Raw genomic sequence first — 15,390 nt, forward strand, 5'->3', positions numbered from 1 at the left:
GCCTCCCGGCCCTGATTGGGCGCGGTCGAGACTCCGGGTTCTGATTGGTGGCGCCAGGTGCTCGTCACTGCCCCCTCGCGCGGCGAGCCTGGAACCCTCGCTAGCAAGGTAGGTGGCGCGGCGGCGAGAACTAGTCAAGGGCGGCTCGGAGAGTGACCGGCGGACCCCGCCGCCACCGCCATCTTCCGGCCGCCCGACCCCGCCCCGCTAGGGTCGGTGGCCAGGTGCCTTAGAACCCGGCTCAGTGCCCTCTCGATTGTTTTAAGAGGCTTGTGATCGTCGCCTCTAATTTGAGTCGAGGGTGAGGGTGGGATCTTGGCTTTGCGTCCGCGAGGCGCTGGGGATATCCAGATTGGGGACTGGGGGCGGGACAGCGTAGATGCCTTTGGTGAATGGAGACCCTGCCGAGCCTTCCTCGGCCTCCCCGCTAGCTTTCCCGGAAGCGCTGTACGAGCCAAGACCCCTGAGCACCGACCCTCTCTCTGCGACACCTCGACCGAGAGCGGGCCAGCGGGACATCCTTAGAGCCTAGGACACGGTCAAGAGAGCTGCTTGGGCAGGTGACCCACCTCAATGTGGAAATGCGGTAGCCCTTTCGTAAAAGGGCAGCAGAATGGAGTTATCTGGGGCAGATGGCCCTGGTCGCTTAGTAGCTGTCCTTCTGCCTTTGACCCGAAGGTGACAGCGTGAGAAGGTAAACAAGTTTCCTAAAACCTACTTGGCAGTATCCAAGAACAGCCTGGCTAAATGATCTTGAAGAGTATTTAATGACCATTCTGTGCACAACCTCGTTAAAACGAAAGGGCTGGATGTCCAGTAGGAAAACCTACACGAAATTGTTTTATTTTTTAAACTTATATTAAGCTTATATGTTACAGTACTGTAAAAGGAAGTCTTCATGTGAGAAACTGCTCATTCCAAGGCAGTGAGTGCATTTAGAAATTTCACACTTAATGCACCTACGTGAGCAGTTTTATGTGGTCTTAATAAAAGATATTTCTCCAAAAAGAAAAAAATTGCTTTACTGGGAGCTGAAATTTAGATCTATCCAGACTGTCTGCTTTGACTCTGGGGATGTTTATTTTCCATTGAAATAAGGAGAAATGGGTATATAATAGAAAATGGTATTTGATGCTTTGTGGAGCCAAGCTTTTCTCACTGGTGGTAGGATAGCTGGAAGCGGATGTGAGGGTGTATGGTCAGGCCACTCAGGATGGTGGTTGACCTCTCTGTGCATGCTCTGCGAGACCTGTACCTGCTTCACCTACACCCTACTCACATGATTGACCTTGCTACACACCTCCTAGGTACTTGCCCCAGGCCCCAGCTAGTGATAGCTTATCAAAGGGGTGGTGAACGGCATGTCCCTTTGCTGTTTTCCCTGGTAACTAATGAGCCCACCTGAAATCAGTTCCCCTACAACTGGCCATCTCCCCTTCCCTGCGACAGCCAAGCCTGCCACCATGTCCTGTCTGCCCTGCACTTCACAGGGTGGGGTGTCACTTCAGAACCTTGCTTCAGACGTGTAAGCTCCCCCGTCCATTAAACCAATGATGTCTCTGTTGCTGACTCCGTGCTCTTCCGTTTGGAAGCTGGGCAAGCACAGAAGCAGTCCAACAAAGGGGGAAAGGTTGGATTTTCCTTCTCTCCGGCTTCCTTTGATTTTAAGGAGCTTAGGGCTTCTGCTTTTGTTCTTTTTTTTTTTTTTTTTTTTCTGTTTACCAAAATGAGTTCTCAGCAATGCCAGCTGCGCAGCTCCGATCCAGCCATTTTCCGTCCTTTGTTGCCTCTTTCTGCCCAGTACATAAACACTGTCAAGTTCACTGTGAAGAAGGAGACCTGAACTCTTCCTTTTTTCAGACACCACCCCTCTCCTTCCTTTTGCAGCTGTGGTTTGTTTTTGAAAGTGATGCCAAGCTGGACCCTGTGGGGCTCCCGGGTGAGTAGGCTTTGCAACCCCACGGACTGTAGCCTATCGGCCTCCTCCATCCATGGGATTTTCCAGGCAAGAGTGCTGGAGTGGATTGCCATTTCCTTCTTCAGGGGATCTTCCCAACCCAGGAATCGAACCCAGGTCTCCCGCATTGCAGGCAGATGCTTTACTGTCTGAGCCACCAGGGAAGCCCAAAGGGCAAAAGACTTGCTAATCAAGGGAGGAGCAGTCACAAAAGGACCCGGGGCAAAATTAAAGGGACCAGAGAGATTCAACAAGATTAGCAGACTAGACCACCTATGACCTTGCGTTGTGTTCAGTTGCTAAATCCGACTCTTTATAACCCCATGTGGACTGCACCGTGCCAGGCTTCCCTGTCCTTCACTATCTCCCCAAGTTTGCTCAAATTCACGCCCAATGAGTCAGGGATGCTATCTGACCATCTCATCCTCTGCCACCCTCTTCTCCTTTTGCCTTCAATCTTTCCTAGCACAGACCCTAATTTGTCAACAACCTCGCCCTTTTTGAAACTTCCAGAAGGATGGGTTAGGGTTAGATCCCGATCACATACCCTGCCTGACTGTATAAGCTCTCCCTGTTCACCAGGGAGGGGAGCACAGTTCTTGAAGGGCTAGCCTACTGTGTTCCCCCTTTGCCTGGCAAAGCAATAAAGCCACTTTTCCTTCTCCTCCCCATAACTCTTTCTCCGTATTTCTGTTTGGTCTTGGTGCACAGAGAGCCAAGATTTTGGCATTAAAAGGACGACCTGAACATGCTTGCTGTCTCCATTGCTGTACCTACCTATCCATTCAGCTTCAGAAGTTTCAAAATCCATTTCTTCTCTACCATCTTCTCTACCACTTTGTTGTTCAGACCCTAACAGTACTCTCTAGCCTAACCTCTCTTCCAGTCCATCAGCAAACTTTGTTTTGCTTGTGTATTCCCAGAACAACATTGAAAAAACGTATTCCCTTTGTATAATTTTGACTTGATCCAAAATTCTTAATCATTAGCTTGTCTTATATAAGTTAGGTCCTGCCTATTAGACCCACTAAAACATAAAGCTGAGTAGGCATAATAATCCATAGTAAGTGGTGCATGCAGAATTGGGATGAGAGGCCAGGGGCACAGTAAGCCACACAAACAGATGCCCTGGACGTCCGTGTCACCTAGCATTTATGCACTGAAAACAGGAAGACGCAGGGTACAGCCTTCCAAAGAGCGGCATAGCCGTTGAGGACACAACATAAACTGGTTAGAACTGACTAGATCCAACACAGCAGACAAGTCGACTTCTACTTGAGCCTCAGTATACGCTCCTAATACATCAGCTACATGACACACCCGTAAGTGCCATGACAGCTCCAAGGCCCAGCACAGAAGACCAGAAAGTGGGTGGTGACCCAATTCTGGGGCCCCTCTCCAGAAATAGTAGGAATAATCCTCCCACCTCATTAGCCTATGAAATTACCCAGCCCATAAACCGCCCCCCCATATTTCAGGGCCTCTCACCTGAGATGGCCCACCCTCTTGTCTATGGAGTATCTCCCTGAACAAACCTGCTTTCACTTTACTATGACTTGATCTTGAATTCTTGCCTGCACGAAGCCAAAAACCCACCCTTGTCGGCCATCCCAAGGACTCGCCTGATATCTGGGACGTGAGCATCCTTTCACCTACACATTCTCTTTCCTGGTACACATTGATGCCTCTCCCTCAGCCCTGCCTATGGCTGCATAGAAGGTGGAGTCTCTTTATGACCATCTGGCCAAGGAGGAAAAAAAGCAAAGCTTGGACTTCTCTGGTAGTACAGGGGTTAGGACTCTATGCTTCCACTGCAGGGAGTGCAGGTTTGATCCCTGGTCCAGGAAGTTCCACATGCCACTTGATGTGGCAAAAAAAAAAAGCTTGATTTGCTTATGACACTTTGCTTTTTACAAAGGTCAAAGTGGTGTGTGGGTGCAAGCTGAAAAAGAACCGCAGCTGCACTACAGCCCCACCCTAGGGTGATCTTGAAAGATGGTGCCAAGGGAAATTGTCCCAGTGAATAATTCCTCTCACACTTGGTGTAAACAGAAATGTAGGCAAGGTTGGAATATATATGGATTTAAGGCAGTAGCAATAACCTCAGCTATGCAGAAGACACCACCCTTATGTCAGAAAGCAAAGAAGAACTAAAGAGCCTCTTGATGAAAGTGAAAGAGGAGAGTGAAAAAGCTGGCTTAAAATTCAACATTCATAAAATGAAGATCATAGCAAATAGATGGGGAAACAATGGAAACAGTGACAGACTTTATTTTCTTGGGCTCCAAAATCACTGCAGAGGGTGACTGCAGCCATGAAATTAAAAGATGCTCCTTGGAAGAAAAGCTATGACCAACCTAGACAGCATATTAAAAAGCAGAGACATTGCTTTGCCAATGGAGGTCTGTCTAGTCAAAGCTGTGGTTTTTCCAGTAGTCATGTATGGATGTGAGAGCCAGACTATAAAGAAAGCTGAGAACCAAAGAATTGATGCTTTTGAACTGTGGTGTTGGAGAAGACTCTTGAGAGTGCCTTGTACTGCAAGGAGATCAAACCAGTCGATCCTAAAGAAAATCAGTCCTGAATATTCATTGGAAGGACTGATGTTGAAGCTGAAGCTCCAGTACTTTGGCCACCTGATGTGAAGGACTGACTCATTGGAAAAGATCCTGAAGCTGGAAAAGATTGAAGACAGGAGGGGAATGGGACAAGAGAGGATGAGATGGTTGGATGGCATCACCAACTCGATGGACATGAGTTTGAGTAAGCTCCGGGAGTTGGTGAAGGACAGGGAAGCCTGGCATGCTGTGTGGTCCATGGGGTCGCAAAGAGTCAGACAGGACCGAGCGACTGAACTGAACTGAACTGATGGTACTAGCATGGCTTGGCTGGTTGCACAGGAGCCCGGGAGGAGAGAGAAGACCAAGGACGAGGAGGTGTTGGATACAGGCATGCGGTTGGATTATGTGTTTGGGCAAGAAATGAGCAGATGCCCAGCAGAGGGCACCTACTGTGCAAGAGGCAGTAAATAGCCAAATAGAAAGAATGACTCACCAATCGATATCAGCCAGATGCTGTGACCACCTCGTACTGGCAATGAATGGAGTAGCCACAGTGGCAGGGATGGGAGCAACATGTGGACCCAAGAACATGGGCTCCCATTCACAAAGGCTGATAAAGTTCCTGCCATTGCTGAACGTCCAGTCTACCAGCAACGAAATCAATGCCGAGCCCCTAGAATCAGTATTCCTCATAGAACACAGTCAGCTGCTTGATGCCAAGTTGACTACAATAGATAACTTCCATCCTGGGAACGGGCAGCAATTGATTTTGATTGGAGTTGCTGTGTTCTGGGTATGGTTGGCCTTTTTTGCCTGCCAGGTGTCAGCCAGCACTGCTATCTTGAGTGTTTACGGAGTGTCTGACACATTGTCACAGGGTCCCACATATCATCAAATCAAGACCAAAGGACCCACTGCACAGCCAAGGAGGTATGTGACAGTGACACATGACCATGGAATCCACTGGCCCTACCACATTCTATACCACCCAAAAGACACCAGCCTGAACAGAGAGGAGGAGTAGCCTGTGAGGGCATAGCTGGGTGCCAGCACAGAGATGCTGCAAACTAAGGATGGAGCAGCACCTTCCAGGACATAGTTTGCGCTCTGTCAGTCAGTCAGCATGGCGCTGTGTCCCAACAGGAAGGATAGAGAGGTTCAGGAACCAAGGGGTCGAAGCAGGAGTGGCTCCATTTCCCATTAGTCCCATTATTCCATTTGGGTATTTATGTCACCAGAACTCTGAACTTTGAGGATTTTGAGGTCCTGTTTCCCAAAGAGGAAGTATTTCCATCAGGAGATACAGCAAAAGTCCCATGGAACTCATTCACAGTTGGCACCAGGCACTTTGAGCCAAAGGACCAGCAGGCAAGAAGCAGCAGTCACCATCCTGACAGCAATGCTAAATAGGCAAGTGCAGCAGCCGTGGCCTAGAACGGGCATGGTGACCAGGAGCTCAGCAGAGGTGCTTCCTGCCAGTGAGAACAGAAAATGGGGAGTAGGGGAGGGAGACGATGAGTATTAGTTGGGGCCTCAAGCTCAGCTGCAGGGGTGGGGGCTGTGGTTCGTCCCATTAACCATCCGTTTCTGCTCCCAGAACTTACACAAAATGGGCCTAAGAGGCATGAGGAGCAGCAGACACGAGGACGCGCGACCCGGGTTGCCCTTCACGGGGGAAGGTCTTCTGCCCCTTGCTGCTGAGAAGGGGCTGGCTTCTAGGCCCCAGTTATCAGCCCTCTCCAGGAATTCCCCTCAAGTGAAAGGAGAACTTCACCCAAAGTCACAACCTCCACCCTGGGGATAGCATGCATCAAATGACTGGCTGAAGCTGGAATCTAAAGGCCTGGGCCCCTCACCCCAACTCAGGACAACTCAAAAAGCCATCCCAGGACTTCCCTGGAGGTCCAGTGGTTAAGAATCCGCACTTCTATTGCAGGGGTCACAGGTTTGATCCCTGGGTCAAGGAACTATGATCCTACAAGCTGTGGGTGTGGCCAAAAAGAGAAAAAAAAGGTGATCCCAGCTTCAGAACTCCCACCTTCTCCACCTGACAAAAGCTGTGTATGAAACTCCCAATCCACATGCTAGTCTCTGTCTCGAAGCCTGCTGCCCAGGGAACCCTGCCTGAATCAGGCTATGTCATGGAGCTCAATAGAGTACTCCTCTCCAGAGAGTGGGCTTCCTAGGTGGCTCAGTGGTAATAGAATCCGCCTGCCAATGCAGGAGACACAGGAGATGTGGGCTCAATCCCTAGGTCAGGAAGATCCCCTGGAGAAGGTGATGGCAACCCACTCCAGTATTCTTGCTGGGAAATCCCGTGGGCAGAGGAGCCTGGTGGGCTACAGTCTGTGGGGTCACAAAAGAGTCAGACAACTGAGCACGCACCACGCACGGACGTCCTGAGAGCTGGCATGGGGAGTTAGGTCGTGGGCCCTCTCTCTGCCTGGTTGGGGCGCTGAAACGCCCATCCAGCGGTCCCTCCGTGCTGTCCCTTAGCACACGCCCTTACCCCCTGTTCTGTGCTTCCTTAGGGCCTGCAGGTTTCAGGTCCTAAACTGGGCATCATCCTAATTTCAGGATGTGGCAGAGAGACAGAAAGCACCTATTTATTGGCTTAGTGATGGTGTGTAGAATTTAGTTACAGCATTACACCTGAGGATAGGCATTCCTGAAGGTTAAATGGACCCACTCTAAGTGAATTAGGGTTGTTGTTGTTCAGTCACTAAGTCGTGTCTGACTCTTTGCGACCCCATGAACTGCAACACACCAGGCCTCCCTGTCCATCACCAACTCCTGGAGTTTACCCAAACTCATGACCATTGAGTCGGTGATGCCATCCAACCATCTCATCCTTTGTCGTCCCCTTCTCCTCCTGCCCTCAATCTTTCCCAGCATCGGGGTCTTTTCAAATGAGTCAGCTCTTCGTATCAGGTGGTCAAAGGATTGGAGCTTCAGCTTCATCATCAGTCCTTCCAATGAATATTCAGGGTTTATTTCCTTTAGGATGGACTGGTTTGATCTCCTTGCTGTCCAAGGGACTCTCAAGAGTCTTCTCCAGCACCACAATTGGAAAGCATCACTTCTTCGGCACGCAGCCTTCTTTATGGTCCAACTCTCATATCTTTACATGACTACTGGAAAAACCATAACTTTGACTAGAAGGACCTTTGTCCCAAAGTGATGTCTCTGCTTTTTACTATGCTGTCCAGGTTTGTCATAGCTTTTCTTCCAAGGAGCAAGCGTCTTTTAATTTCATGGCTGCAGTCAACCTCTGCAGTGATTTTGGAGCCCAAGAAAATAAAATCTGTCACTTTTCCCTCATCTGTTTGCCATGCGGTGATGGGACCAGATGCCACGATCTTAGTTTTTTGAATGTTGAGTTTTAAGCCAGATTTTTCACTGTCCTCTTTCACCCTCATCAAGAGGCTCTTAGTTCCTCTTCACTTTCTGCCATTAGAGTGGTATCATTTGCATATCTAGAGTTAGCTTTTTTTTTTTTTTGGCTGTGCCGGGTCTCAGTTGCAGCATGCAGGATCATGGGTCTTCATGGCAGCATGCAGGATCTCTTAATTGTATCATATAGGATCTAGTTCCATGACTAGGCATGGAGCCCAGGCCCCCTGCATTGGGAACTCGGAGTCTTAGCCACTGGATCACCAGGGAAGTTCTGAGGGTTAGCTTTGATGCCTATGGCTTTAGTCCCTTTCCCCCAAGAACTTGGAAATTAATCTGCTTGAATCTGATGCAACCCCTGGGCTCCAACTGTCAGGCCAAAAGATAGCAGTAATTACCTTCTTTCCCTTCAAAATGATACACAACCCAAAGCTCTATTCATCTATTGTTTAGAATGGGAAGAGTTTGCAGTATTCACCCACTTATTCATCAGTATGTGAAATCTTTTCAGAGCAGGCAATTTCCCCCTAATTCATAACCTAGAAGCAGTGCATGAAAGCATCTCTTTGTGTCATCAAGATGGGCTGCACATGTACTGCAAGACCAAAGACATCTCGGATCAACTCGTCCCAGAAGCACATCAAAATCCCTGATGAGTACCATGTTCAGGCAACCTCCAGGAAGCCTGCCTTTGGAGCAAGCGCTCCCTGCCTCGTGGAGGCAAGAATTGTTCCCCTTTTCCCAGCTGGACAGTGGAGGGCCTGGAGCCCAGGGCGTGAAGTGGCACATGACTCCTACTGCTAGGCCTTCCCTCCTAGCAACCAGTGCGTTTCTGGCTCAGCTCAGGTTGCCCGCATCTTCAGCCTGGCCCAGGTCACAGCGGGAAGAAACCCAACTACAGGGGCCGCTGCACCTGGGAATGGACTGCTCATTGCATTGTAGGCTGGGACAGGACCAGAGATGCACAACTGTGCAGGCAAGTCAAGACCCGAGGAGCCCAGCTGGAAGGCAAGCAGGAGAGCAGTCATTTAGGACCATGAGACAGAGCGGTGACTAGAAACTGCATCTTAACTTCCCTGGTGGTCCAGGGGCTAAGATTGCCCCCTCCCAGTGCAGGGGGCCCCGGGTTTGCTCCCTGGTCGGGAACTAGAGCCCACATGCTGCAACTGCGAGTCTGCATGCCACAGTTAAAGATCCTGCGTGCTGCAGCGAGGGCCTGGTGCAACCAAAGAAATACATGTGAAAGAAAGAAACTGCAGCTAAGAGTGTCGGCCTGAAGCCTCTTCAGTGCCTCCTGCTTGGAACCCAGTAGACCATCTTAAGTACCACCTTCCGTAAGGCCATTTCCACCTTAGGAAACCTTACCTGTTTCCTTCCATGTGCAAGGAACTCCACGAGGGGTCATACTCCTGTCCTGTCTCTACCCCTTTTTTACTTTCAATTCTGAGGACTTCCCTGGCAGTCCAGTGGTTAAGACTCCGACCTTCCAATGCAGGGGGGTAAGTTTGATCCCTAGTCAGGGAACTAACCAGAGAAGGCAATGGCACCCCACTCCAGTACTCTTGCCTGGGAAATCCCAAGGATGGAGGAGCCTGGTAGGCTGCAGTCCATGAGGTCGCTAAGAGTCAGGCACGACTGAATGACTTCACTTTGACTTTTCACTTTCATGCACTGGAGAAGGACATGGCAACCCACTCCAGTGTTCTTGCCTGGAGAATCCCAGGGACAGGGGAGCCTGGTGGGCTGCTGTCTATGGGGTCGCACACGGTCGGACACAACTGAAGTGACTTAGCAGCTTAGCAGCAGAGAACTAAGATCCCACAGGCTGCACAGCACAGCCAAAAAACTAATGACAAGTTTTCAAAGTCTGTAAAGCTGCCCGTTCTGGTGGAGGTGTGGGGTAAAGAGGGGCACTGGCCATGCATAGGGCAGCTCCACCCCTCCTTGGTCTTGGCAGTGAGCTGCCTGCATGGTACAGCACCCTGCTGCTCTTGCTGATATAGCTCTACCCTCTAGAGCTCAAGGGCCAGGCAGGCTTTCTCTCGGTCTCCTGTTGCCGTGACTGAGTGGGTTCAGATCAGATCAGATCAGATCAGTCGCTCAGTCGTGCCCGACTCTTTGCGACCCCATGAATCGCAGCACGCCAGGCCTCCCTGTCCATCACCAACTCCCGGAGTTCACTGAGACTCACGTCCATCGACTCAGTGATGCCATCCAGCCATCTCATCCTCTGTCGTCCCCTTCTCCTCCTGCCCTCAATCCCTCCCAGCATCAGAATCTTTTCCAATGAGTCAACTCTTTGCATGAAGTGGCCAAAGTACTGGAGTTTCAGCTTTAGCATCATTCCTTCCAAAGAAATCCCAGGGCTGATCTCCTTTAGAATGGACTGGTTGGATCTCCTTGCAGTCCAAGGGACTCTCAAGAGTCTTCTCCAACACCACAGTTCAAAAGCATCAATTCTTCAGCGCTCAGCCTTCTTCAGAGTCCAACTCTCACATCCATACATGACCACAGGAAAAACCATAGCCTTGACTAGACGAACCTTTGTTGGCAAAGTAATGTCTCTGCTTTTGAATATGCTATCTAGGTTGGTCATAACTTTCTGAGTGGGTTAGTCAGCCTCATTATGGGATCTGTAGTAACAGCCCACTTAGTGAACAAACCTAAAACCATATCCTCCAACTCAGCCTCTCTGCCAGTAATAAAGGAGATATTTTGACCTCTGTTGGCCACTCCTTTATTTCTTAGACCCACAGAGACACCTTAGTATAGCTTTCCTGACCCCATCATCTTGCCCTTCTCTGAATTCCCACTGCACTTTTTTGTTGGAACTCTAGAATGACCTTCCATCACTTGGGTTTCCCTTCCCTTCTCAGCTGAGAAGATCTCAGAGAAGACACTGGAGATCAGCTGGGGAAACAAAGATGAATAAAATGAAAAGCTTGAGGCAGACATGGAAACAAACGATGACAAGGCCATGTCATGAGGGTGCTCAAGGGGATTTTGGACAAGGGTCCCTCAGGGGTGCTGGGGAACGGAGCCTGACCCTGCAGGGGAGGGAAAGTTCAGCATGTAGATTCACCAGTTCAGCATCCTCTCCATTTCTGGGAACCACCGTGTCTCAGCTGCTCAGCCTCCATCCCACCTTCTCTTAGTGAAATACTTTGGTTTCCTTTTCATGGAACCATCCCTCCCTACCCCTCCTTCCTTTCATCCATATGATCCTATTCCCAGGATCAGGGCTTGACGAGTGACCCTCGACCAAGCCAGTCAGGTCATCCAATCCTCCTGGCCAGGAGTGTGAACCCTGGGTCCTGAAGCGTGAACCCTGAGGTATTTGGAAACGGCAAGAAAGAAAAGTTTGCTGTGTCTTCAGCTGGACCTGGTGCTCGGAGGAAAGTCTGAAGCTAGCCGGTCCCTGTATCACCATCAGGGAAGAGCCTGGCTGGGGAATGAGTGGGGCCGAGAGAGATAGAGGTGGTCCAGGGAGCACCCGTGGAGCCCCAAATTCACTGCATTACTTGACTTTCCTGGTCCTCAGCCAGTAAATTCCTTTCTTGCATGACCAATTTGAATTTTGAGTCATTTTTCAACTTCGGTAATATCAGAAAAGATGTTTCAACATGAATAAGGAAAAACAAGTATTGGTGAGAATGTGGAGACATTAGAAACCTCGTATGTTGCTGATAGGAACATGAAATGGTGTGGCTACTTTAGAAAACAGCCTGGCAGTTCCTCAAAGTCTTAAGCATGAGAGTCACCATGACCCAGCAGTTCCTCTCTTAGGCATGTATGCAAGAGGACTGAGAACATGTTCACAATAAGGCTTGGACAGAAATGTTCATGGCAGCATTATTTACAGTAGCCAAAAAACAGAAACATGTGTCACTTGCCTGATTGATGGATAAACAAAGTGCAGTATGTAACTATGGTGGAATAGTCCCCACACAAATCAGTGAAGGATTGACATATGTTACAACATGGATGACCCTTGAAAGCATTATGCTAAGTGATAGAGACAGTGAGTGAAGTTGCTCAGTCGTGTCCAACTCTTTGCAACCCCATGGACTGTAGCCGGCCAGGTCCCTCCATCCATGGGATTTTCCAGACAAGCATACTGAAGTGGGTTGCCGTTTCCTTCTCCAGGGGATCTTCCCGACCAGATACAAAAGGACACACAGTCCATTTACACTAAATGTCCAGAACAGGCAAATCCACTGAGACAGAAAATAGATTAGTGGTTGTAAAGGGCTGGGGCAGGGACAGGAATGGGAAGTGACTGCTGATAGCCACAGGTTTCTTGGGGGGGGGGTGTGATAAAAATGTTCTGGAATTAGTGGTGATGATTGCATAACCTTGTGAATATATTAAAAAGTACTGAATTATACGTCACAAGGGTGCATTTCACGGTACGTGAATTATGTTACCATTTAAGTCACTTCAGTCGTGTCTGACTCTTTGCGACTCCACAGACTGTAGCCCACCAGGCTCCTCTGTCCATGGGATTCTCCAGGCAAGAATACTGGAGTGGGTTGCCATCCCCTTCTCCAGGGGATCTCTCCGACCCAGGGACTGAACCCATGTCTCTTGCATCTCCTGCACTGGCAGGTGGATTCTTTATCACTGGGCTACCTGGGAGGTCAGGTGTGTGAATTTTATCTTAATAAAAATTAAATGTGACAAGAATGTTGCCATTTGGTACATCTAGCTGAAAGGTATATGCGAATTCCTCATCCCATCCTTGCAACTTTTCAGCAAGTACACATTTTTTTTCAAAACTTTTTTTTTTTAATGTACATTTTTTTAAATGTACATACTTTTTTAAAAAGTAAATTCAAAGTCATTCTGTCTTGCTTCCCCCAGAGTGGATATAGAAGGTGGCACCTCCTTCTGAGGAAGCTGGAGATTAGGATGACAAGAACATTAAAGTTATTCAGTTCTGCTCCTCATTTACAGATAAGGAAACTGAGTCCCAGAGGGCAGTGCTGACTCTGTGCGACCCCATGGACTGTAGCCCACCAGGCCCTGTCCATGGACTTCTCCAGGCAAGAATACTGGCGTAGGTTGCCTTTCCCTCCTCCAGGGGATCTTCCTGACCTTAGGGATCAAACCCCAGGTCTCTGGCACTGCAAACAGATTCTTAAACTGTCTGAGCCACCAGGGAAACCCTTTTAAGGTCCCACATCTTTTTTTTAATTGGCTACAAGATGTGGCATGTGAGTCTTAGTTCCCTGACCAGGGATGGAACCTGCGCCCCCTGCAGTAGAAGGCAAAGACTTAACCACTGGACTGCCGAGGAAGTCCCAAAGGGCACACATCTCATTGGTAACTATCTCCTCACACATTTCAGATTGTTATTGCATCCTTTTCTCTAGAGATGTTTATTTTTCTCCTAGTCTTTCATCCATGTAGAATGCTTACCTTGACTCTCTCCAATTTCTCATCATCTTTCTGAAATACGTAGGTCCCACATTAGGGGATGGAAACCCACCTTACAGACATGGGTATTAGCTGTTGAACATGTGTCAAAGAAGGCATCGTTCCTTCAGATGGCATTTCAGGAGCTCTGGTGTCAGCCCCTGCCTGTGCCCTGGAGCCTGCTCCCTCCCCACCCCACTGGGCTGACTAGCAGTGGGACTGGGGTGAGGTAGGTGGTTTCCCCAAACAGCTGGATGCACGCAGGCTGTGTGTGTCTTCAGGGGTGCCAGGCACTACTCAAGCAGAGCACTGAGCTCAAAGTAGACAAGAACAAAGTTGGGAAAGTCAGAAGCCAGGTGGACCCAGGAATGAAGGTGAAAGAAAAGGGCAGAGCATCAGAGAGAAGGAAAAATAACAATTCCTGAGAATGAGCCAGGGTGATCCAGGCCGTTGGCCTGTTTGAGTGTGGGCCAGCCTGATTTCAAGGCTCAGCCCTGTTCGAAGATGGGACACACAGAACTTCTGCAAGAGAGCAGAGCTGGCCGGTTTTCACGTGTCGCAGTGTCCCAGTCAGGAGGGCTGGGGGCCAGGGGGCGGGGGCATTTCATCTCCATTGTGTAGGCCAGTGCCGGCAAAGGGTCTCTTCACTGGTGTAGGCCTCATACATCCCAACCAACACTGTAGTGCCATTGCTGAACCCAAGATCCCAAATGTCGCCATCCCCATCTGGACCATAGGCTAGAGCTCCAAACCCTCAGCCACAGTGGAGGGGAAGGGCCATGATCTCGGCTGGGCAAGAGACTCATCCTGGTCTTTCAAAAAGAGGTTAGTGTGCACCTGCGGCTGCCGTCTTCACTGTCGTTGGAGGGAGACTGCCTGAGCCCACGCACGGAGCAGAGGCATGGAGAGCAACCACGCCTCCACGTCATTGTCTGAGGCCCCTTGCCACCAGTCCTGCTGGCTCAGATGGTAAAGAACCTGCCTGCAGTGCAGGAGACCCAGGTTCAATCCCTGGGTCGGGAAGATCCCCTGGAGAAGGAAATGGCAACCCACTCCAGTATTCTTGTCTGGAGGATCCCTGGCAGACTACAGTCTACGGGGTTGCAGAGTCGGACACGACTGAGCGACTAACATACACACAGTCACCAGCCACCTAACCTTTCAGTTATGGAACCAACAAATTCCACTTAATCACGATGGCTCTGTGTTAAGTGTTCGGTATCTCACAACCATGTTCTGATAATAAGGTTAACATTCCAGACCCACACAGGCTGGGTCCAGCCACTAACCAACCCCCTCCATGGGTATCTCAGAACACCAGCTCGCTGTTCCCTAAAAGCCCTGTCCCTCTCCACTGACTACCTCATTGTCTCAGGAAAGCCTACCCATTCTTCAAGGACCATGTTAAGTGTCTCTGTCTCTATGAAGCTCTCCTGTCTCAAGGCTGAGCCTACAGTCTCAAGGGGCATCCAGTGCCCCCTGCCAGGTTTCTGCCTTCCTGACAGCTGGGTCGGAGGGCCTTGGTGGGAACAGAAGCTTGTGACCCATTTAGTGGCTGAGACACCTGTGGGCAAGATGTCAGCTGAAAAGATTCTCTAGTTAAGTAAACTGCTCTCCCACAAGATGCAACAGCCTCTTCCTCTTGCTCCCAAGGTCCTCTCCCTGCTGCCCTTCACCTCACACACACAGCCTTCTAGCTGTGATGGGTCAGCAGGAACTGGGGCTCCTGTGTTCCCAACCCCGGAGGCCCTGCCTTTCAGGGTCCCGGCCTCCACATGCTCTCAGATTCTCCCACTTGCCAGGCTGACCCTCCTTAAGTCACCAGTCATTCAGATAAACCCTCTTTCTCTTCACAAAATCCTTCCAGGGCTTCCCACTGCTTCTGGCCCCTGCAACGGGCCCCCATGCCTTTCTGGCTTCTTCTCTCACCACATCCGGGCCACCAGCTGTTCCTCGGTGCTTTCCCTCAGCAGCAGTCCCCGCCACCCCACTTCCAACAGCCCCTCACACAAAGCTGCCTCATGCAGCCTCCCCTCTGGGCCCCGCACTTCCCCTGCTGTC

At 49.9% G+C, this 15,390-nt stretch overlaps 1 long non-coding RNA gene across 1 annotated transcript; it reads left to right on the forward strand.

Annotated features, from left to right (window-relative positions):
• The first annotated feature begins 31 nt into the window (after positions 1 to 31).
• Positions 32 to 11,480, forward strand: LOC133256680 (uncharacterized). The gene is made up of 3 exons (XR_009739259.1): positions 32 to 694; positions 1,888 to 1,939; positions 6,116 to 11,480. It is a non-coding gene; the product is annotated as an uncharacterized LOC133256680 (long non-coding RNA).
• Positions 11,481 to 15,390: the final 3,910 nt, after the last annotated feature.

The sequence above is a fragment of the Bos javanicus genome, chromosome 11 (genome assembly GCF_032452875.1).
Source record: "Bos javanicus breed banteng chromosome 11, ARS-OSU_banteng_1.0, whole genome shotgun sequence".
NCBI classification, from domain to species: Eukaryota; Metazoa; Chordata; class Mammalia; order Artiodactyla; family Bovidae; genus Bos; species Bos javanicus.